At 41.3% G+C, this 23,114-nt stretch overlaps 1 non-coding gene across 1 annotated transcript; it reads left to right on the top strand.

Annotated features, from left to right (window-relative positions):
• Nucleotides 1–12,405: 12,405 nt before the first annotated feature.
• On the top strand, nt 12,406–12,512 carry LOC127108639 (small nucleolar RNA R71). Its single transcript, XR_007796165.1, has one exon. It is a non-coding gene; the product is annotated as a small nucleolar RNA R71 (small nucleolar RNA).
• Nucleotides 12,513–23,114: the final 10,602 nt, after the last annotated feature.

A 23,114-nucleotide genomic window follows, 5' to 3' on the forward strand; every position in this document is an offset into this window, starting at 1 on the left:
GTTCATACAGGGTATCCCTAGTCCTAGGTGATATCTACTGCAGAGTAACCTGATGAAAACCTTATCACTGGAGGTCCAGCCTAAGTGATAACCATAGATCAATCTCAATTGGTCCGAAAGAGAAAGCAATAAACACATCAAAAGGTTACCGTAAACAAAATATTATAAATGCAAATGTAAACTCAAATTCATTACAATTCTAAATCAGGGACACCCCCTAGCATTGAGGAGTTTAGCTACTCATATTGTTTAAAACAAATTCAAGATAAAAATTACACATTACAAGTAATTGGATGACTTTGATCTTCAATCTCTCCCGCTCATGAATCTCTTAGCTCTCCAAATGCCTTGATATCTGTAATACTTGATTGCTTCACAATATTGTGGTTTGCTGTATTCCAAGATGATTTTTCCTTTGGCAGAAGACCTCTTTTTATAGTGAAAGTTCCCAACAGCAGTTGGACATGTCCAAAGATGTCTCCAAAAATCCCGCAGAATGAAAAGCCCGAGAAAACTGGAAAGTTTGGGCTTGGGCTGGCACGGCCCGTGTCAGTTGACATGGGTGGTTGGTTCAGCCTACTGTTTCTCCTGACACGCCCATGGCAAGCCTAACACGGAGGGGGGGGGGGGGGGGTCTGCCTGACACGGCCCGTGTCAGGCTACTGTTTTCCTTCCTCTGCTTCCCTTGCCCTGACACGACCCGTGTCAGGTGACACGGGTGGCCGTGTCAGGCCTCCTGTATTGGGGTTTTCTGGCTCCTTTGCGTGTTGGAATCTTGCACTATCTTCTTCTGAGTTCTCCGGTTCTTCTACCTGGATCTGTCAGACATAAACACAGCTATCCCACGCATAAAATCAAGATAATAAAAGGTAAAACATAACAAAGATTAAAAATGCGTAAATAAAATAACAGAAGTAAAACTAACTCGAATTGTACCTTAAATGCTTGCACAGTGTATCAAATGTCTCTGTTTTGCGTTGGATCAGTAACGAAAACTTATTATACATGGTGACTGATCACAATATTGGCCCAAAACCCTAAATGTCTATGGGCCCAATATTGAACTGGACAAGGATGACACGGTCTATGCCTTGTGTTCAATATAGACATAAGGGCAAAAGGGTAATTCTACACATAAGTATTATCATAGAAGGATTTGTCAGATCACATGACATTTTCGTGTCTTGGGTAGCAGTGATGTGTTGCTAGATACCGTTCACTGTTTATTATGTTAAATACGTGATTTAATATAATTGCCAACATCGCGAAAACCTATAGGGTCACACACAAAGGACGGATTGATGAGAGATAGAGTAACTAAGGAACACCGTAAGGTACGATGCACTTAAGTGAATTATAGAACATCGTAAGGTACGGTGTACTTAAGTAGAATACGAAATATGGTAAGGTACCACATGCTTAAGTGATTTTGGGCATATTATAAGATATGGGCCAAAATACACTTAAGTGGGCTTTTTAGCTTGAAGCCCACACAAGTGGTTCTATAAATAGAACCCTTGTGCAGAAGCATTAATTGAGGTTGCATTATTTTTGTTTTCTCTTTCTCTCTCTCTCTCACTCAAATCTTTCATTCATACCAGCTAGCACTGATATTGAAGGAATCCGTTCGTGTGGACTGAGTAGTGACGTTGTCATCGTTCAACGTTCGTGATCGCTCCGTAGATCTGCACCAAAGGTTTTGATCGTCACAAGAGATCTGCATCAAAGGTTTCAACCGTCACAAGAGGTAACTATTTTATCACTAATCATGACCATTCGTAAGGATCTCTAAAGGAGAAATTTTAATTTTTGCTGCGTTTTGGACTGCAATTCTCCTTCAGTTGGGTGGGTTCCTGATGCTGTGGGACAAACTGCTCAGGAGGTGCTTGAGGATATTCCTCTTCTATTTCCGTTCCTTCTTCCTGGTCATCTACAAATTGCTCACCTGCATTAAAATGGTCAGTTTCGTGGCCCTCATCCGCATCGGGATCAATGCTCACATACAACCAATTCGCACAGTCAGTAATAGGCACTATGTCCGAATCCGACAGAGCGATGATAAACCTTTTATGAATGAGTATGGAATAATAGGTAGGGGCAACCACAATCATACCTTGGGAAATTAGAGCAGACATGTCAATTTTTGTATTACCTACAATTGGCGTGTCCTCAAGTAAAACAACCTGATACCCGAAATGTAATGCAATTTGGGTGATCATTCCTCCCACGGATATGCCTCCGGAGTTCGCTCGGTCGACTCTCCCCAGGTAGTCTGCTGCAAAGGCAACTACATTGATGGTCTTGGTTTGAGCCATCGAGTACATGAAGAATATCTCTCTCTGAGTAGCTACCCCAGTGCTGTCGCCTCTACCGAACAGGGTATAGGCTAAACCTTTTTAGGCGTACCTGAAATAGGGATTCTGGATGCCCGAGGCTTTCGCACCTTTGGAGGAGTAATCCGTCCTCCCAGTTATGGCGATCCAGAAATCCTTCGGAGAGAACCCGTCTGGGACCGCTCCGGGCCCGTTCAGAAGGAGTCGGAGTATGGCAGCTAACTTCTCAACAGATAATTCATGATAATTGTTAAAAAATCTGAAGCGTAAGGTGCCGAAATAATACCTGGTTGTGTTAACCCACCGCTTTTCTAGCTGGAACTCCAAAGTGTTGAGAAACTCGAGAGTAATGCGCTCGTAAGTCGGCACCTCCAAACTCATAAACTCGAGCATGCCCAAGACATGGAACATTCGGTCTACCTCAATTTTTAGCCCTAGAGCGTTCAGAGTATTCTCACACATATACCTGGTCGGCGTGAGCTTGCACTTCCGGTGAATTTGGTAACGTCGCTCTTGCTCCAGATTGTTAAACACAATATTGTGGGGATTAGGATTCTGGCTCGGGCGTTTCCGGGACTTCGCCATCTCTGCAAGTTGTTGCTTTCCGGTAAGGATTCTTCTCGGGGGCATTTTGGACCTGCAAAAAATAGAAATATTCCGAACTTTTGAGTTAGAAAAATCTGAAACCATGGTTACGGCCGAGACGGCGAGGTGAGAAATATTTGTGAAGGGTGTTTTAGCTATATGTGAGTGGAACTTGGGTGTATGGAGGGTTTTATGTGGTGAGGTGAGTGAGGTTTAATGGAGTTTGTGAGAGAGTGGAAGAAGAAGATGAAAAATGATGAGAGAAATTAATGAGGTTTGTGGTAAAAATCTGATAATGATGAGGTGATATGGAAAAGTGTGTGGTTAAGAATGGATTAAGTGGGTGGGCCCCACGAAAAAATAAATTTTTCAAAAAATCCGCACGCCTGACACGGCCATGTCAGCTGACACGGGTGGCCGTGTCAGGCTACTGTTTTACCATTTTCCACAACTTCTTTTACAGTGTTCCTGACACAAGCCGTGTCAGGCCACTGTTTTACCATCCCCAAACCATTTTTCCTACAGTGCTCCTGACATGGCCTGTGTCAGCTGACACGGGTGGCCGTGTCAGGCTACTGGTTTACCATTTTCCACAACTTCTTTTACAGTGTTCCTGACACAAGTCGTGTCAGGCCACTGTTTTACCATCCCCAAACCATTTTTCCTACAGTGCTCCTGACATGGCCCGCGTCAGCTGACACGGGTGGCCGTGTCAGGCCATTGTTTTACCATTTTCCACAACTTCTTTTACAGTGTTCCTGACACAAGCCGTGTCAGGCCACTGTTTTACCATCCCCAAACCATTTTTCCTACAGTGCTCCTGACATGGCCCGTGTCAGCTGACACGGGTGGCCGTGTCAGACCACTGTTTTCCAACATCCTTCATGCATTTCCCTCAGCTGACACGGGTGGCCGTGTTAGGCTGTCCTTTTGGCCGTTTTTTGGTTTTCTTGTCAGGTTAACCGCTGGTTCCTCTGGTTCCTCCTTGTAGAACTCCTGTATACCTATAGACACATACAACTGATTAGAAATAAAAAGCGTGGGTTGCCTCCCACGAAGTGCTTCGTTTAATGTCGCATGGTTCGACGGTTCTCCGTCTTCTTAGGTGAGACGGATTTTTTCTATAGGACTACCTTCCTGGTCTTGTATGTAAGGTTTCACTCTTTGCCCATTTACCTTAAACGTGTCTCCGTTTGCCGGATTTCTTAGTTCAACGGCTCCATGTGGAAATACCTTTTGTATCTCAAAGGGTCCCGACCATCGGGACCTCAGTTTCCCTTGGAAGAGTTTCAACCTTGAGTTGAATAATAGCAACAGTTGTCCTTCCTGAAGGTCTTTCTTCTGAATGCGCCTGTCATGCAAGGTTTTGGTTTGTTCTTTGTATTCTTTGGCATTTTCATACGCTCGATTCCTGAACTCTTCCAGCTCTTGTAATTGGAGGATCCGAGATTTTCCAGCTTTGGCCAGATCATAGTTGAGGAATTTGGTAGCCCAAAATGCCCTATGCTCAAGTTCGAGTGGTAGGTGACAAGCTTTACCATAGACTAACTAATAAAGGGACATACCTATTGGTGTTTTAAACGCTGTTCGGTATGCCCAGAGTGCGTCATCGAGCTTGATTGACCAATCCTTTCTAGAGGCACTGACAGTTTTTTCTAGGATTTGCTTGATTTTCCGATTGGATACCTCAACCTGTCCACTAGTCTGGGGGTGGTATGGAGTGGTGATTCTATGCTTGACATTGTATTTCCGCAGTAGGTTTTCCATCAATTTATTTAGGAAGTGGGCACCTTCGTCACTAATAAGTGCTCTTGGTACCCCAAACCGTGCGAAGATACAATTCTCGAGGAACTTGATCACCACCTTTGCATCATTCGTGGGTAGTGCAATTGCTTCCACCCATTTTGACACATAGTCAACTACAACCAGAATGTATTGCTTTCCAAAGGAAGGTGGGAAGGGTCCTTTAAATTCTATCCCCCATACATTGAACAGTTCGACTTCTAACATGGCATTCTGAGGCATCTGATTTCTTTTAGATATGCTTCTTGTTCTTTAACATCTGTCGCACTCTTTTACCACTACTTGTGCATCTTTGAACAGTATGGGCGAGTACAATCCAGATTGGAGGACTTTGGCTGCAGTTTTGTCTCCGCTAAAATGTCCTCCATATTCAGAGTTATGACAAGCTTTTAAAATGTCCCTCTGCTCTTCCTCTGGAACACATCTCCTAACTAGACCATGTAATCCCTTTTTGTAAAGGAATGGACCGTCCCATACATAGAACCTGCAATCATGCAAAAACTTTTGTCGTCTGTTAGAGTCAAAGTCATCAGGTATCAGTCCACCTACCACAAAGTTCGCGTAATCGGAGAACCATGGGATATGCGTAACGGCTAGAATGCGTTCGTCCGTGAACTCATCTCTGATGGGGTGTGTTTCTTCAGTTTCTTGAATCAGAGTCATCCGAGACAAGTGATCAGCAACAATGTTTTCACTACCCTTTTTATCTCTGATTTCCAGATCGAATTCCTGTAGTAGGAGGATCCATCGCAGCAACCTCGGCTTGGATTCCTGTTTTGCAAAAAGGTATTTCAAAGCAGCATGGTCAGTATATACAATTACCTTTGATCCTAGCAGATAGGATTTGAATTTGTCAAAAGCGTATACCACCGCCAGGAGTTCTTTTTCTGTGGTTGCATAGTTCATTTGAGCAGGGTTGAGTACATGGCTTGCATAGTAAATCACATGTAAGAGCTTTTCCTTGCGTTGCCCTAGTACCGCCCCCACTGCATTATCACTTGCATCACACATTATCTCAAAAGGAAGAGACCAATTTGGGGCAATAATTATGGGTGCTGACACTAGCTCCTTCTTCAAGGTCTCGAAGGCTTACCTTCATTCTTTGTCAAACAAGAACGGGGTATCTTTTACCAGCAGACTAGTCAATGGTTTAGCAATCTTGGAGAAGTCTTTTATGAACCTGCGGTAGAAACCCGCATGTCCTAAGAAGCTTCGGGTGCCTTTTTCATTCACCGATGGTGGTAAGTTTGCTATTACCTCCACTTTTGCTATATCCACTTCGATACCCTTGTTGGAGATCTTGTGTCCCAATACTATTCCTTCCCGGACCATGAAGTGACATTTTTCCCAATTCAGGATCAAATTTGTTTGCTGGTATCTTTCTAAAACAAGTGACAGGTTAGTCAAATAGTTATCAAATGAAGAACCGAACACCGAGAAGTCATCCATAAATACTTCCATATGCTTTTCTAGCATGTCAGCAAAAATAGAAGTCATACACCTTTGAAATGTGGCCGGTGTTTTGCACAAGCCAAATGGCATTCTTCTATAAGTGAAAATACCATAGGGGCATGTGAATGCAGTCTTCTCTTGGTCTTTAGGGGCAACCGCAATCTGGTTGTACCCTGAATAACCGTCTAGGAAACAATAGTAATCGTGCCCTGCTAACCTTTCCAGCATTTGATCAATGAATGGTAACGGGAAGTGATCCTTCCTTGTTGCCAAGTTTAGCCTTCTGTAATCGATGCACACTTTCCAACTTGTAGCAGTGCGGGTTGGAATCAACTCATTCTTTTCATTCTTTATTACCGTTATGCCCCTTTTTTTTGGTACCACATGGACTGGACTTACCCAAGAACTATCGGAGATAGGGTAGATTAGGCCCGCATACAAGAGTTTTACAACCTCTTTGCGCACCACTTCTTTCATGGCTGGCTTAAGTCTTCGTTGTGGTTGCACTACTGGTTTGTGGTCATCCTCCATTAAGATCTTATGCATGCAAACAATAGGGCTTATACATTTTAAGTCCTTAATTGCCCATCCGATTGCACCCTTGTGTTTTTTAGCACTTGAATGAGTTTTGCCTCTTGGATGCTCTATAGACTAGCATTAATGATGGCTGGACATTTTTCTTCAGTGTCTAGAAATACATACTTCAGATTTGTTGGCAACTGCTTCAGATTCACCCCTTTTTTGGGTTCTTCCGTGACATCGGATGGTGGTGGTCTTAGATCTTCCCACCGGTGTGGTCTAGATCTAATCCATTCAGGTTGTTTTTCCATCAGAGCAAGCACCTCAGATTCTTCTTCATCTTCATTACTTTCAAAAATGGACAAGCTTAAGACCCGGTTTAAAGGTGATCGGGGTCTCTGCTGGTCATTTTCTTGAGCAATTACTTGGTCGATTATCTCTATAGTGTTGCTTGTGCCGACATCATCTTTGTATTGCATGGTATTCCTCACATCTATCTTTAAATCTTCATCATAGACCTTGAGGGTCATAGTTCCTTCCTCAATATCTATCATACACCGTCCTGTTTCCAAGAAAGGTCTTCCCAATATGAGAGGGATCTCCTCATCCTCCGGCATTTCCAAAATGACGAAGTCGACTGGAAAGACAAACTTGTCAATTTTTACAAGAACATCTTCCACAATACCATAGGGTCGCCTAACAGAGCGATCCGCAAACTGAAGGGTCATTCGAGTATCTTGAACAGAACCGATGCCTAATTTCTTATAGATGGATAGTGGCATCAAACTTACACTCGCTCCTAAGTCAATCAGAGCCTTCTTGAATTTTCGATCACCAATAGTGCAAGGAATAGTAACCGATCCCCTGTCTTTCTTTTTTACTGGGATTTTCATGCCTTGGAGAACGACACTGCATGTTTCAGTCAGGATGATCGGTTCAGTATCAGTGGAACGCTTCTTGAAAATTATGTCTTTCATGAACTTGGCATATATTGGCATTTGTTACAATGCTTCAGAAAAAGGGATATTGATTTCGAGTTTCTTGAACATCTCCAGAAACTTCTCGAAATTCTTCTCATGTTGATTTTTCTTCTTCTGTCATGGAGGGTAAGGAAGTTTAATTATGGTTTTAGGAACCTTTTCCTTATCTTGGACAGGAGGTGGTATTGCTTCTTCATCTCAGACTTTTGTTTCCTTGATTTCTAAATCCACCTCTATTAATCCATCTTTTTCTATATCATTTACCTCTGTTGACTTTCCACTTCGGGTTGTGACAGCGTTAACAGTGTTATGTTCCCACGGATTTGTCACCGTACCACTAGGTAGGGTTCCAAAGGCTTGAGAGTTTGATGCTAACTATTGTGCTATCTGTTCCATCTGAACTTCAAGATTTTTGATGGAGTCTGTGGTGTTTTTCTGATTAGTCCTTGTTTCTTCTTGAAACTGTATACTGTGGGCTGCTAACTTTTCAATGGCAATCTCCCATTCAGCCTTTTTAGGTGCCCGTTGTTGTTGTTGTTGTTGATACTGAGTCTGATATTGCCCTGTACCTTGTTGCGAAACATTCCCTCTCTAATCTTTCCAGGAGAAGTTTGGATGATTCTTCCAACCTGGGTTGTAAGTGTTAGAGTAGGGATTATTCTGCTTCAAGAATTTGATCTCTTCAATTTGTTGGGGAGTCGCAAAGCAATAGACCGTGTGATGAGGTCCATTACAGATTTCACAAGTACTCGCCTGAGGTGGCTGCACCTGTGCTATCTGTTGAGTACCTATATTCATAGCTTTCAACTTTTTGTCTACTTCGACAGCAACAGTGTCTTCTAGACGGATTTTATTTGTCTCTAATTTAAGATCAATTACCCCATTTGGCTGACTAGTACACCTGTCATATAGCTCTAGATGCTCATTAGCAGCTATTGCTTCAATAATCCTCTTGATACCAGTGGTTGTTGAGAAATTTATTGAGCCATCGGCTGCTATATCAATCAACTGTTTAGTCTTTATTTTCATCCCATTAACGAACATCTTCATTTGTTTTGTCTAATCCATATTATGAGTGGGACACGCGACTAAGGTTCTTTTGAATCTTTTGTAAGTGTCTCCCAATGATTCACCATCCTTCTGTTTGAAATTCAGAATTTCATACCTTTTTCTCAGGAATACTGATGCTGGAAAATACTCATTTAAGAATGCAGTTTCCATCTCCTCCCAGGAAGTGATACTACCGGCAGGGAGAGAATAGAACCATTCTTCCGCGTCTTCAGCTAAAGTGAACGAGAACATTCTTAATTTTTTTGCTTCATCAGTGTGACCATCAATTTTCAAGGTGGTGCTCATGGTCAGAAATCTCTGCAGGTGTTTGTTGGCATCTTCATTAACCTTTCCGGTGAAAGTTTTTCTTTCCAATTGATTGATCGTGCTAGGATGCAGTTGAAAATTTGTCACATTCACCGGTTGGTTAACAATTGTCAGTCGACCACCCGGTGCGTTTGCACCTCCATAGTCACCTAGGAGTCTTTCCGGAGGTGGAGGAGGTGCAATTGGAGGAACTTCAGCCATTGGTTCCTTGACTTCTGGTTGATCCGAGGTACTTTCTTCTGTAGAATCCACTCTTTGTTCTCTGCGTCTTCTGTGAAGGTTTCTCTCAATCTCTGCGTCAAAAAGAATTTCAGCTTAGGGTTTTCCTCGCATACACTAGTTAGTAAAATATAAATGACAGAAAAATAATTTTATTGCAGAGCAACAAAATTTTAATTGAAATAAAATTAAACTCTATATTTTTGGCAGTCCCCGGCAACGGCGCCAAAACCTTGATCAGGAAAATAGCAAGTGTACTATTTTGCCTTTTATAGTAATAATGGGGAAATTCCCCGAATGTCGATCTCAAGGACTGCACGTTAGTATTGAGTTTAAATTATCATTCAATTAAACAAAAAGTATTAATTTGGTTTTTGAGTGTAAAAAGAAAATAATAAAGAAATATGAAAATAAGGGTTTATAGAGAAAAAGGAACAATGCCAGGGAAGGTGTATGATTTATCCCTGTAACAACTCTGAGTTACTCTTGCATCAACAAATATCAATTACTACCAGTTCTCAAGGGTATTTTCTCCCAAGTCCTTGGTGAGAAAACCTTTAATCAATCTACCCTAATTCCTATGTCCATAGCCAATTAGGGTGAAGTTAAGCTGTATAATATCAAGAATGCTCTGGTTCATACAGGGTATCCCTAGTCCTAGGTGATATCTACTGCAGAGTAACCTGATGAAAACCTTATTACTGGCGGTCCAGCCTAAGTGATAACCATAAATCAATCTCAATTGGTCCGAAAGAGAAAGTAATAAACACATCAAAAGGTTACTGTAAACAAAATATTATAAATGCAAATGTAAACTCAAATTCATTATAATTCTAAATCAGGGACACCCCCTAGCATTGGGGGGTTTAGCTACTCATATTGTTTAAAACAAATTCAAGATAAAAATTACACATTACAAGTAATTGGATGACTTTGATCTTCAATCGCTCCCGCTCATGAATCTCTTAGCTCTCCAAATGCCTTGATCTCTGTAATACTTGATTGCTTCACAATACGTGTCAGGCTACTGTTTTCCTTCCTCTGCTTCCATTGCCCTGACACGGCCCGTGTCAGGTGACACGGGTGGCCGTGTCAGGCCTCTTGTGCCGGGGTTTTCTGGCTCCTTTGCGTGTCAGAATCTCGCATTGTCTTCTTCTGAGTTCTCCGGTTCTTCTACCTGGATCTGTCGGACATAAACACAGCTATCCCACGCATAAAATCAAGATAATAAAAGGTAAAACATAACAAAGATTAAAAATGCATAAATAAAATAACGGAAGTAAAACTAACTCAAATTGTACCTTAAATGCTTGCACAGTGTATCAATTGTCTCTGTTTTGCGTCGGATCAGTAATGAAAACTTATTATAAATGGTGATTGATCAGTCATCATCTTCCAGTATGAGAGTTGATGGCAACTTAATTGTTTTTATGATTTCTTCTTGTTCTAATTCCCTAACGCATTCATCAATGATATCTATGGCATAACACGCGTCTCCCGTCACAGGTGCCATAAGAAATTTCGAAAGTATAAATTCTATTTTCTCGTCACCTACCTCAAAGGTCAACTTTCCTCTCTTGACATCTCTATTGGCTCCTGCAGTTGATAAGAATGGTCTACCTAGAAGGATTGGTATATCATTGTCCTCTTTGATGTCCATGACAATGAAATCAGTAGGGATAAACAACTGACCTATCCTAACAGGGACATCTTCTAGAATGCCTATTGGATACTTAACAGATTTGTCGGCTAACTGAAGTGACATCTTAGTAGGCTGTAATTCCCCTAAGTTTAACCTCTCACAAACTGCTAGAGGCATTAAGCTCACACTAGCTCCTAAGTCTAGAAAAGCTTTTTCGATGACATGACTACCCAAAAGACAAGGAATGGAGAAATTTCCAGGATCTTTATCCTTTTTGGCTAACTTATTTTCGGAAATAGAATTGCATTCCAAGGGTTTTGGATCGTCGAGTCTACGTTTGTTGGTAAGGATGTCTTTGAGAAACTTTGCATAAGAAGGTATTTGGGCGATGGCTTTTGTGAAAGGGATTTCTACGTGAAGTTTTTCTATAATATTAATGAATTTCTGATACTGGTTATTGATCTGGGTTTGTTTGAGTCTTTGCGGATATGGTATAGGTGGTTTATATGGCGGGGGTGGTACGTAAGTTTTGTCTTTAGGTTCTTCTCCTTTTTCTTGACCTTCCTGTTTTTCAGATTCCACTGGTTCCTTTACTTCGTCTGTGGGTTTGGTATATTCCTTAGAAGTTTTGGGTTCACTCAATCTTGGGTTTGGTGGCTCATCATAAGCATTCCCACTCCGTAGGGTAATGGCATTGGCTTGCCCTCTCGGATTTTATTGAGGTTGTCCAGGGAACTGTCCTCCAGGTGTAGTCCGGGGGGCTTGGTTTAAAGCTACCTGAGAGATCTGGATTTCAAGCATCTTGGTGTGAGTAACTATTTGGTCAACCTTGGTTCCTAATTGGGTAATCAGTTCGTTAACGTGAATATTTTGGGTCATGAACTCTTTGTTTTGTTGGGTTTGAGCAGTGATAAAATTTTCCATAATTTTCTCAAGGCTCGGCTTTGGTGGTATAGGTTGCATAGGTTGATTTGATCTTGGGGCTTGGTAACCTGGTTGTCTCGGAGGTGCATTATTTTGGATAGGGTTATTGTTCTTATAGGAGAAGTTCAGGTGATTCCTCCATCCAGGGTTATAGGTATTCGAATATGGGTTCTCTTGGGTGTAGTTCACTTGCTTAGAGTGGGTTTTGTTTAATAGACTGCATTCTGCAGATTGGTGTCCTTTGGTTCCACATATCTCACAATCCAACGAAACTGCGGCTGCAGTATTCAGGTTTATGCACATATGCTCGACCTTAAGGGCTAATACGTCCATTTTAGCTTGCATCCTGTCTATAGAGCTTAGTTCATGTACTCCTCCTTGGACTTCCTTCTTCTCAACTATCGCTCGTTCGACTCCCCATGATTGATGGTTTTGAGCCATATCTCCGATGAGGGCACTGGCTTCAGGATAAGGTTTGTTCATCAGCGCACCGCCTGCGGCAGCGTCGATGGTCATCTTAGTGTTATAGTGAAGTCCATTATAGAAGGTCTGAATGATTAACCAATTTTCTAAACCATGATGTGGGCATGCTCTTAACAGCTCTTTATATCTCTCCCAAGCTTCGAACAACGGTTCTCCTTGGTTCTGGGTAAATCTAGTTATATGGTTTCGAAGAACGGCGGTCTTACTTAGGGGAAAGTATCTAGCAAGGAATACTCTTCTAAGGTTGTCGCAACTGGAATGCGAAAAAATAACCGGCGAATAAAGAAAAGAGAAGAGTCGCCACCGTTCGTTATTTATCCCAAAGGAGGGAAAGGAAACGATCGAAGAAAACCTGAAGAAAAAAAGGAAAAGACAAGGTCTCGCAACCAAATCTTGGGTTCGGGAGTCGATTATGCGGAGGGAAGGTATTAGCACCCCTACGCATCCGTAGTACTCTACGGGATCCACTCTTGTTGTTCTAGTCTAAAGGGTGTAGGTGTATCTAATGTACTATCTGCTAAAAGAAGGTCAAAAGAAAATGACTCGCAAGGATGTCGCATCCACTGCCTACGTATCTCATCTGAACATGAGAATCAGAGTCTTCGTAGCTCGGCTACCTATGGGCTAAAGAGAAGTGTGCTCGATAATACATCGCGTCTTATGCCTACGTATCTCATCTGGAATGAGAATTAGAGCAAAATGTTGTTCAGCTAACTACGGGAACAAAGGGTCTCGATTGCAACTGGGGCAAGAGAAAGGGAAGGTCTTGATCGCAACGAGGGCGAGAGAAAAGAATCGCAACAAGGGCGAAAGCAAACAAGGATTACTTGTTAGTTGTCAGTCAAAAACTCGGCAAGACATCGTATCTTGTGCCTATGTATCTCATCTGAACATGAGAATCAGAGTTGTCATAGTTCGACTAACTAGGGGTTAAGGATTGCCATCTGAACATGGACTTACAAAAGAGGACACCAGCCGTGTCAAAGGAAAGTGGGCAATGTGTTCACGTCCTAGCAGCAGGTGTCGCAGCTCGCTGAATCGAGTCTCAGGCAGTTACCTCTTTTCCATAGAACAGACTGACATGCCACAAGATCGGAGACGCACGGAAGGTCTAAAAAGTGGGGAAGCTCTGCCCTAGAGTTGTCATGAAATATGGACCTATGTGTTAGGATTTACAAAGGGGAACATCTACCTAATGTTAGCATGCAAAGAATGAGGGAATTCTACCTATGTTATCATACAAAGGGTTCTACCTAATGGGTGCTACCTAAACGGAACAAGAGTCGACGGATGGAGCAAGGAGAGGAACCACGGATAAGGATAGATGGCGATGCATGAAGCAATCGACTTACAAGTAGATGGCGATGCATGAAGCAATCGACTTATAGGTAGATGGCGATGCGTGAAGCAATCGACTTACAAGAGAAATGACGATGCCTGAAGCAATCGACTTACAAGAGGATGGATGAATACATGTTGGTTCTGTTAAGTTTTGAAAATGATTACTCGACGTTGGATCGAGCTTTTGATCTTGTTTTGAAGTGATTATCGGATGTTCGTTTTAATTCTTGTATTAACAGATGAATAAAGAATGGAAGAATAAATATTATACGCTTCATGGGAGAGGGGTACATTTGTTATGAATGGGGATTGTTCATGGCAAGCAAATAATAAGAATATATGCCTCATACATCATACAAGTAGGCAATAGTTATCAATCAGATTGGATAAGTAAATAAGTATATAATCAAATCAAAGAATCAAAGAATGAAATAATGGAGTATTAAACAATGCATGAGATTATGAACATGTTAAACAATCAAGCAATATTAAGCATGGATGAAAGAAACAAGTATAACAGATGACAGATGAATAAAACAGATGGAAATATGCACAAAAGGGTTCACTGAATAATTTAATCAGGAAATGAGGTAAGGACCAAATAAAATCAAGATGAAAGGCCTCTAATACATGGCCTATGAGATGAAAAAGGGAGGATCAAAAGATCTCTTCAATTGCCATAAGCAATACCTAAGTCAAACATCGATCATAAAGAAGTCAACTGAAAATTCAAGTCAACTTAAAAAATATCAAATAAATAGCAAATTAATCAAGAAAATTATGAAAAATTATACTAAGTAAGGTGGGGTCAGGACATCATCATCCCCCAAAAATATTTTTAAAATAATGAAAATTATTATGTGAATTAATTGAAATAAAATAGAGGTCAAACCAAAAGTCAACCAACCAAACTAGGTCAAAAATAAATCCAAAATAAATTGAGAATGGGAAATAAAATTCCAAGAAAAGGTCAGGTTGACCATGGGACAGTGGTCAACCTTCATCCCAAAAATCAGAAGTTAAAAATAATTTTAAGACACGAAAATAAAATTAAGAAAGAAATGTGTACTAAAATGGACCACTTGGAATAAATAATTAAAATAAAATACTAATATTAAATAAATACGAAAATTAAAATAAAATAAAATTAAATAAGGCATTAAAAAATGTGGAAAATATTTTTTTGGATTTTTATGAATAAAGAAAATATTTTTTATCAACTAAAATCAAAACAGAAAAATAAATGTGAATTAAAAAAGAAAATAAAAATGGACATGTGTTAGTGTTGATGGGCCTGGAAATGGAGGGTGTGAAGAGTGAAAAGTGCATGGGCCCAGTCCAAATCATTTATTCAGGGCGTGACAAAAAGAAAGGTACATTTTATTTTTAAAAAGCATGTGACATCCTATCAATTGGTCAGCTTATGTTAAATGACTAAAGACAAAATAGAGATGGATGGCCACGATTAGAAGACCAGCGCATGATCTAATGGCCCTCAATGTGTCGGGTCGTCGTCTTCTCCATGCAACAAGAAACCCTAATGCCATGCATGCTGAAAACATGAAAAACAGTGCATTCTTCCAATCTTCCACAACAAAATACAAGCACTATAGGGCACCAAATGACATGAAATAAAAACCAAAATTCAAGTACAAAACGTGTAGATCGTCATGGTATCCTTGTTTGAGTAAAATGATGGCTTGATCATGGAGAAATATTGACAATAAGATGTCAATATGGGCACGGCATAATGGAAAATCACAACACAAATCCATAACATCAAGAACACAAGCATAAGATTGGCATTATAAACAAGCATGAAGTAAACATGAACATATGATTAGCATGGCAATGATGATGCACATGGATGATGGCGTGAAACAAGCATGGAAAACATGATGACGATAAGAATAGTAATAAATTCATGGCCATGGAAGAGGAGTGATAGAGTTACCTAGTGGATGCTTGGTCCACTGTCCCTTGGGTTGTGTAGAGAATAAAAGATGATGCTTCCCTTCAAGAACTTGATGAGAAAAAAACAGTCTGCTATGTGACCTCTTTGCCTTGCTTGCTTGCCACGAAATTCACACACACCTCTTTAGGTTTAGGGTTTCAGGCTTTTAAATAGGGTGAAACAAATGTTCTAATGAGCTTAGAAATCCATGTTTTATCCATAAGCAACATAATGTAAAGTGAGGTGTATTAGGGCATGTGAAGTTTGTGTTATTTTGGGCCAAACTTAAGTTAATAGATATCCAATGCATGGCCAAAAGAGGTAGCAAAAACGTGGGATGGTTTGCAGCATGGCTTGGCAAGCAAGAAATCCATTCCAAGGTGGTGACTTTATGGCCATGTAACTCGACGATCAAGCCACCAATTGGCGAGACAATGCAAATAGTAGAAATTCCTCATCGAGTATGTCATCTTTCATGTTAAGCACAAGTTGAAATGATGAGTGGAACAAGGTGAAAAATGGCCCTCAAGAACAGGTCTCACCATGCAAAACAGATTGGGCCAGTTTGGCCTAAATGTTGCCTAGAAAATCAAGTCATGATGCCCACTTTAGGTGAATGTATCTTTCAAACCATGGATCCAAATGAGATGATTCCAAAATTAGGTGAAAGAGGACATGGCAAGGTACAATTGTTGTGAAGAAAGTATTTTCAAATGATGCCTTGAAATGCAAGAAAACTGGCCAAGAAGTCTTGACAAACTTTGAAGATTTTTGGACTTAGAAATTTTTCTAAGTGTTCTAAACATATGTCTCACTTTGACCAAGCATAACTTTCTCAATCTTGATCCAAATGGAGCAAACTTTATGTCTCTAGAAAGCTTGGAACAAGAGGAACAACTTTCATGTTTGAGAAAATTTCAAATGGAGCTTTTATCTTGACGGAGAATGGGCTTAAAGTGAGTGCAACAACCATGAAAACTTGCCCTAAATGGAAAGTCAACCATTTCCAAATTAAGTAACTTTTCCAATTCCTGATTAAATGATGGATCCATGACCCAACCTTGATCAAATTTCACATGTAGGCTCCCTTAGGCATGGATTTTGAGATTCCACTCTCAAAATGTTAGGAGTTGACTTTTCTGGCCCCACAGTTGACTTTTCCCAAACTGTCTGATTCTGATTCCAATGATCAATTGAAACACCTCTGGCTCAAATAAAGAGCTGATTTTTTTATGTAGACCCTTGTGGACACATAGAGGGCCACGGAAAAGAGTTTCAACCAAAGAATCAGAAATAAACTGATTTTATACCAAACCCTAATTTTAGGGCAAAATTGATCGGGAACTGATTGCACTGCTTGCCAATGGATCTTTCTGAGATAATTATGAATCTTCTTAGGCCAAGATGCCTCTCCAATCATGACATGGATGAGCCCCTCTACCTCCAACCAAACATTGCCTGTTGCAGGTAGCCATGAAACCCTAATTTCCTGATTAAATCCAGATGAACACTCTGATAGCTCTGAATCCTTCACTGATGACCTGAGGACCATAATAAGATACTTGGAGCCTCCTGAGACCCTTGAGACTTGTATGCTTAGAGAATGAAGTCGAATTCTCAATCTTGCTTTGTGTGGGCTCCTTCTTCTACGGAGTGATCAACCAAACCCTGATTTCCAAGTCACTAATGTAGTATGCAATGAGTATGACCTAGTATGATGCCAATGAAGTATGAGACATAATCCCATGCTTCTAGGGAAAAATGAAGGGTAAATTTTAGGGTATTACAGCTGCCCCTTTTCAATCAACTAGAAACCCGAAAAGAAGATAGCAACGGCTTTCTCACTTTCGAGGTATCAAGGGATTGAATACGATAAAAGCCCGAAAATTTACACTGAAGTGAAAAATGAAGTAATAATGCCTGTCAGAATCGGCAAAGAGGTGGTCTTGAAAACAGAATCCGTCTGGTACGGCGAGAGTCGGTTTGAACACCGAAAAAGAATGTTAGCCTGAATACCAAAATAAATGGTAACACATAAATAACCATGGCCTGAATGTCGCTTGTCTGTCTGAATAGTGAAAATGACTTCGATCTGAACATCGGAAAACTGGCCTGAATGCCACTTCGGTCTGAATACCGGAAACTGGCCTGAATGCCACAAGTTGCGTCGACCTGAATATCAGAAACTTCTTCGATCTGAACATCGGAAAGCTGGCCTGAGTGCCACTTCGGTCTGAATACTGGAAACCTGACCTGAATGCCACAAGTTGCGTCGACCTGAACGTAGGAAACTTCTTCGATCTGAACATCGGAAAACTGGCCTGAATGCCACTTCGGTCTGGATACCAGAAAACTGGCCTGAATGCCACAAGTTGCGTCGACCTGAACGTCGGAAACTTCTTCGATCTGAACATCGGAAAACTGGCCTGAATTCCACTTCGGTCTGAATACCGGAAACCTTCATGCCTGTCAGTATCGGCAGAAATAGGGAAAATGATAATTGAGGCGGCACGTGGGCCAACGACCCCTACTGGGAATAATAAGGATAAGTCATGAACAAACTTCAGTATGAGTACTAGAAACAAACTTCTGGCTTATCACTTGGGATACCGAGAATATCTTATGCTTTGCATGCGTATGTTTGAATTTTTCAATGGCGTGATGCTCCATAAAAATGGAAATGCTACACGATTTGGGAGGATGCAATGCGATATGATTCTACATGCAGGGATGTGAAATGCTAGGTTAGAGAGAACGTCAAACCGAGGCAAGGAATTCTGCTGGGGAAATGACCGCAATCTTCTGGACCCTGGCAATGTTGTTGGAGATACACAGCACAATGAACTCTGTGGGGAAATGACCGGCCACGTGGTGTTCTGGCAATAACAAAATACCGAGACTCTGACTGGGGAGAGAATGGCGCTGAAAGCTTGCTGCTGAGGAAAGCAACAGTGGTTCTAGCAACCAAAATCTGCGAGAGATACGACTCAGCAGGGGAAGCAAACATCGATACGGTACCGAGATTCTGCTTCAAGGAAAGAGACCGTGGACCTGCGTCGAGATCATCGATTTGGCATCGAACTCTGAGGAGCAGCTACTTCTGCTGGGAAGATACAGTTTGGCACTTTCAACTCTACTGGGGATATACAGTCTGACACTGTCAACTCTACTGGGGAGTGTATAGTCTGAAACAAATGCTTGGGGAAGTACAATAGTGAGAATCTGTTGGGGATTAAAGAATCCAACGCCTGGATCAGCCTTGCAGGGATAAAATACCAAATACCAACTGTTGAAGAAAACATCCGCGATCATCTACTGGGAACCTTAAGGAAATGCCCCAAGTGTATCCGTTCTGAATAGACGATCCAAAGCACTTAAAATTTACATCAATTCTAAACGTTTATTAAGCATGTACCTGTAAAGCTCTTATGTTTCATGATGCAATGTTTATCAAAAATTCGGACGTCATTTTTGCAAACAAAACAGTAAAATTAAAATGAACACAGAGATATACTGAATAACATGATTTTATTGATTGAATGGCCTCTGAATAGGCATTTACATCAGGAAGCAATCCCTGGAAAGAGGTAATTGCGCAAAAGATAAAAACAGAAATTAGTCTAATGGCAATGTGAAATGGATTTCTATCGGGTTCCAATTCTGCTATGACTCGCTCGTCTTCAATATCCTCCAGATGATCAGCTTTCCGAAAAAAGTGATTAGACTGTTTCCTATCCTTCAAAAGTTTCCAGTTATCGACACGAGATGAGATTCGGAACTACTCAGAACGGAGTCATTCACTTAGTCCCTAACTTTTTCCTGGATCGCCCTTTCGGGTTTTCAGTCCACCGGGATACCCATTTTTGCCTAAGTTGCCTTATTCAGGTTTTCAACTTACCGGGTGTACAATCTTTTCATTTTTAATCCCTAACTTTTGCTCGAACCTTTTTCATATTCTTAGTTCGCCGGGATGCCCATTTTTGCCTGGACTATTCTTTTTATTGTCCAGCGGGTCTATTTTATGCGAAGTATTTTTTAACTGCGTCTGAGTTCACATGGGAAGTGAAGTCTTCACCATCCATAGTTACAAGCATTAAGGCTCCACCATAAAAAATCTTGGTGACAATATATGATCCATCATAGTTAGGAGTCCACTTGCCCCTGTGATCTGTCTGAGGAGGAAGGATCCTTTTCAACACCAAATCTCCGACTTGGAAGCATCGAGGATGCACTTTCTGATCAAAGACTCTCTTCATCCAACTTTGATACAACTGCCCATGACAAATGGCTGCCATTCGCTTCTCTTCGATAAGACTCAGCTCATTGAACCTTGTCTGAATCCATTCAGCTTCGTCTAACTTGACATCCAACAGGACTCTTAGAGAAGGAATCTCCACTTCAACAGGTAGGACTGCTTCCATACCATACACAAGGGAGTAAGGGGTTGCCCCGGTCGATGTACGTACTGAAGTACGGTACCCATGCAAGGCGAAGGGTAGCATCTCATGCCAATCTCTATACTAACGACCATCTTTTGCACAATCTTCTTTATGTTCTTATTTGCCGCCTCAACAACACCGTTCATTTTAGGACGATAAGGGGAAGAATTGTGATGTTGAATGTTGAAGTTCTTGCACAACTCCTTCATCATTTTGTTATTGAGATTAGAACCATTATCAGTAATGATTCTTTCAGGAATCCCATAACGACAAATGATTTCTTTCTTAATGAATCGGGCAGCCACATGTCTGGTGACCTTCGCAAATGACGCTGCTTCGACCCACTTGGTGAAATAGTCGATGGCAACAAGGATGAAGCGATGCCCATTGGAAGCAGTCGACTCAATCTTTCCAATCATATCAATGCCCCACATAGCAAACAGCCACGACGAAGACATCACATTCAGAGGATTTGGCGGCACATGCACCTTATCGGCATAAATATGGCATTTATGAGACTTCTGAGCATATTTGAAACAATCAGATTCCATGGTCATCCAGTAATAACCCGCTCTCAACAATTTCTTAGCCATTGCATGTCCGCCGGCATGAGTACCGAAGGAGCCTTCATGAACTTCCTGCATTAACATGTCTGCTTCGTGTCTATCCATGCATCTGAGCAAAACCATGTTGAAGTTCCTCTTATACAGTACATCGTCTTTGTTTAAGAAGAAACTGCCTGTCAATCTTCTCAAAGTCTTTCTGTCATTGTTGGATGCCCCTGCAGGGTACTCTTGATTCTTCAGAAAGCATTTGATGTCGTGATACCAGGGCTTGTCATCAACTACCAGTTCAGCAACAAACACATACGCGGCCTTATCAAGACGCATAACATCGATCCTAAGAACATAGTTCCACCCAATCACCTTGATCATGGAGGATAGAGTAGCAAGAGTGTCTTCCATCTGGTTCTCATCACGAGGTATATGATACAACTTTACTGTTGTGAAGAAAGTCAACAGTCTTCTCGTGTAATCTCTGTAGGGGACCAAATTAGGCTGGAGAGTATTCCAATCACCATTCACTTGATTGATCACTAGCGCTGAATCTCCGAAGATGTCCAGAGTCTTGATTCTCAAATCAATGGCTTGCTTAATACCCAAGATACAAGCTTCATACTCGGCTTCATTATTGGTGCACTCGAAAGTCAGATGAGCGGTGAAAGGCATGTGGGCACCTTTCGGGGTGGTAATGACGGCACCAATTCCACTTCCTTTAGCATTGACGGCCCCATAAAACATTAAAGTCCACTTTTCATCTGGATCAGGTCCCTCCTCAACAACCGACTCTTCACAGTCTTTCATCTTGAGGAACATGATGTCTTCATCCGAAAAATCAAACTTCATCGGCTCATAATCATCAATCGGCTGCTGAGCAAGATAGTCTGATAGAATACTCCCTTTGATGGCTTTCTGGGATGTATACTGGATGTCGTACTCTGTCAGTACCATTTGCCAACGAGCAACCCTTCCGATGAGAGCTGGCTTCTCAAATATATATTTGACTAGATCCATCTTGGAGATCAGTAAGGTTGTGTGAGTCAGCATGTATTGTCTCAATCGCTTAGCAGCCCATGCAAGTGCACAACATGTCTTTTCAAGCATTGAGTATCTCGACTCGCAATCTGTGAATTTTTTACTCAGGTAGTAGATGGCATGCTCTTTCCTACCTGTCTCGTCGTGTTGACCGAGAACATAACCCATGGAATTATCAAGTACTATCAAATACATAATCAGCGGTCTCCCTGGGACTGGAGGCATAAGGATTGGAGGATTTTGCAAATACTCTTTTATTTTCTCGAAAGCCCTTTGGCAATCATCATTCCACCTGATAGCCTGATCTTTTCTTAACAATTTGAATATTGGCTCACACGTGGCTGTTAGGTGAGAGATGAAACTTGCAATGTAGTTCAACCTCCCTAAGAAACCACAGACCTGTTTTTCTGTTCTTGGCTCAGGCATTTCTTTGATCGCTTTCACTTTGGCAGGATCCACCTCAATCCCTTTTTCACTAACAATAAAACCCAGCAGTTTTCCAGATCTCACCCCGAAAGTACACTTGTTCGGATTAAGCCTCAGCTTGAATTTCCTCAAACGTTCAAACAGTTTATGCAAATTCACCAAATGTTCTTCTTTCGTCTGAGATTTGTCAATCATATCATCAACATAAACCTCGATTTCATGATGAATCATATCATGGAAAAGAGTTACCATAGCTCGTTGATATGTTGCCCCAGTATTTTTCAGACCAAACGACATCACCTTGTAGCAGAAGGTTCCCCATGAGGTTATGAAAGTTGTCTTCTCCATGTCTTCTGGTGCCATCTTAATTTGATTATAGCCAGAAAAGCCATCCATGAAGGAGAATACCGAGAACTGAGACGTGTTATCCACCAAAACGTCGATGTGAGGTAATGGGAAATCATCTTTAGGACTAGCTTTGTTCAGATCCCGATAGTCAACACATATCCGTACCTTTCCATCCTTCTTAGGTACTGGAACAATATTTGCAACCCATGGCGGGTAATTTGTAACCGCTAGAAACCTTGCATCCAACTGCTTTTTCACTTCTTCCTTTATCTTGACAGCCATCTCTGGTCTTGTTCTTCTGAGCTTCTGCTTGATCGGAGGACAATCCTCTTTGAGAGGAAAACGGTGTACCACAATGTTTGTGTCAAGCTCTGGCATGTCCTGATAAGACCAAGCGAAGATGTCAACATACTCTTGCAACAATTCAATCAGCCCCTTCTTCATATTATCGTCCAAAGCAGTCCCTATCTTGATTTCTCTCTTGACGTCCTCGGTGCCGAGATTAATCACTTCAATAGACTCTTGATGCGGTTGAATGACCCTTTCCTCTTTCTTTAACAACCTGGCAAGTTCTTCAGAGAGTTCACAGTCTTCATCACCCTCTTCTTCAACTTGAAAGATTGGATTTTCAAAGTCTAAGCAAGCCATAGCAGAACTGTTATCAATAGGATCCGGTGATGTGCATCTGCATGAG

This window comes from Lathyrus oleraceus, chromosome 7 (assembly GCF_024323335.1).
Source record: "Lathyrus oleraceus cultivar Zhongwan6 chromosome 7, CAAS_Psat_ZW6_1.0, whole genome shotgun sequence".
Lineage (NCBI taxonomy): Eukaryota > Viridiplantae > Streptophyta > Magnoliopsida > Fabales > Fabaceae > Lathyrus > Lathyrus oleraceus.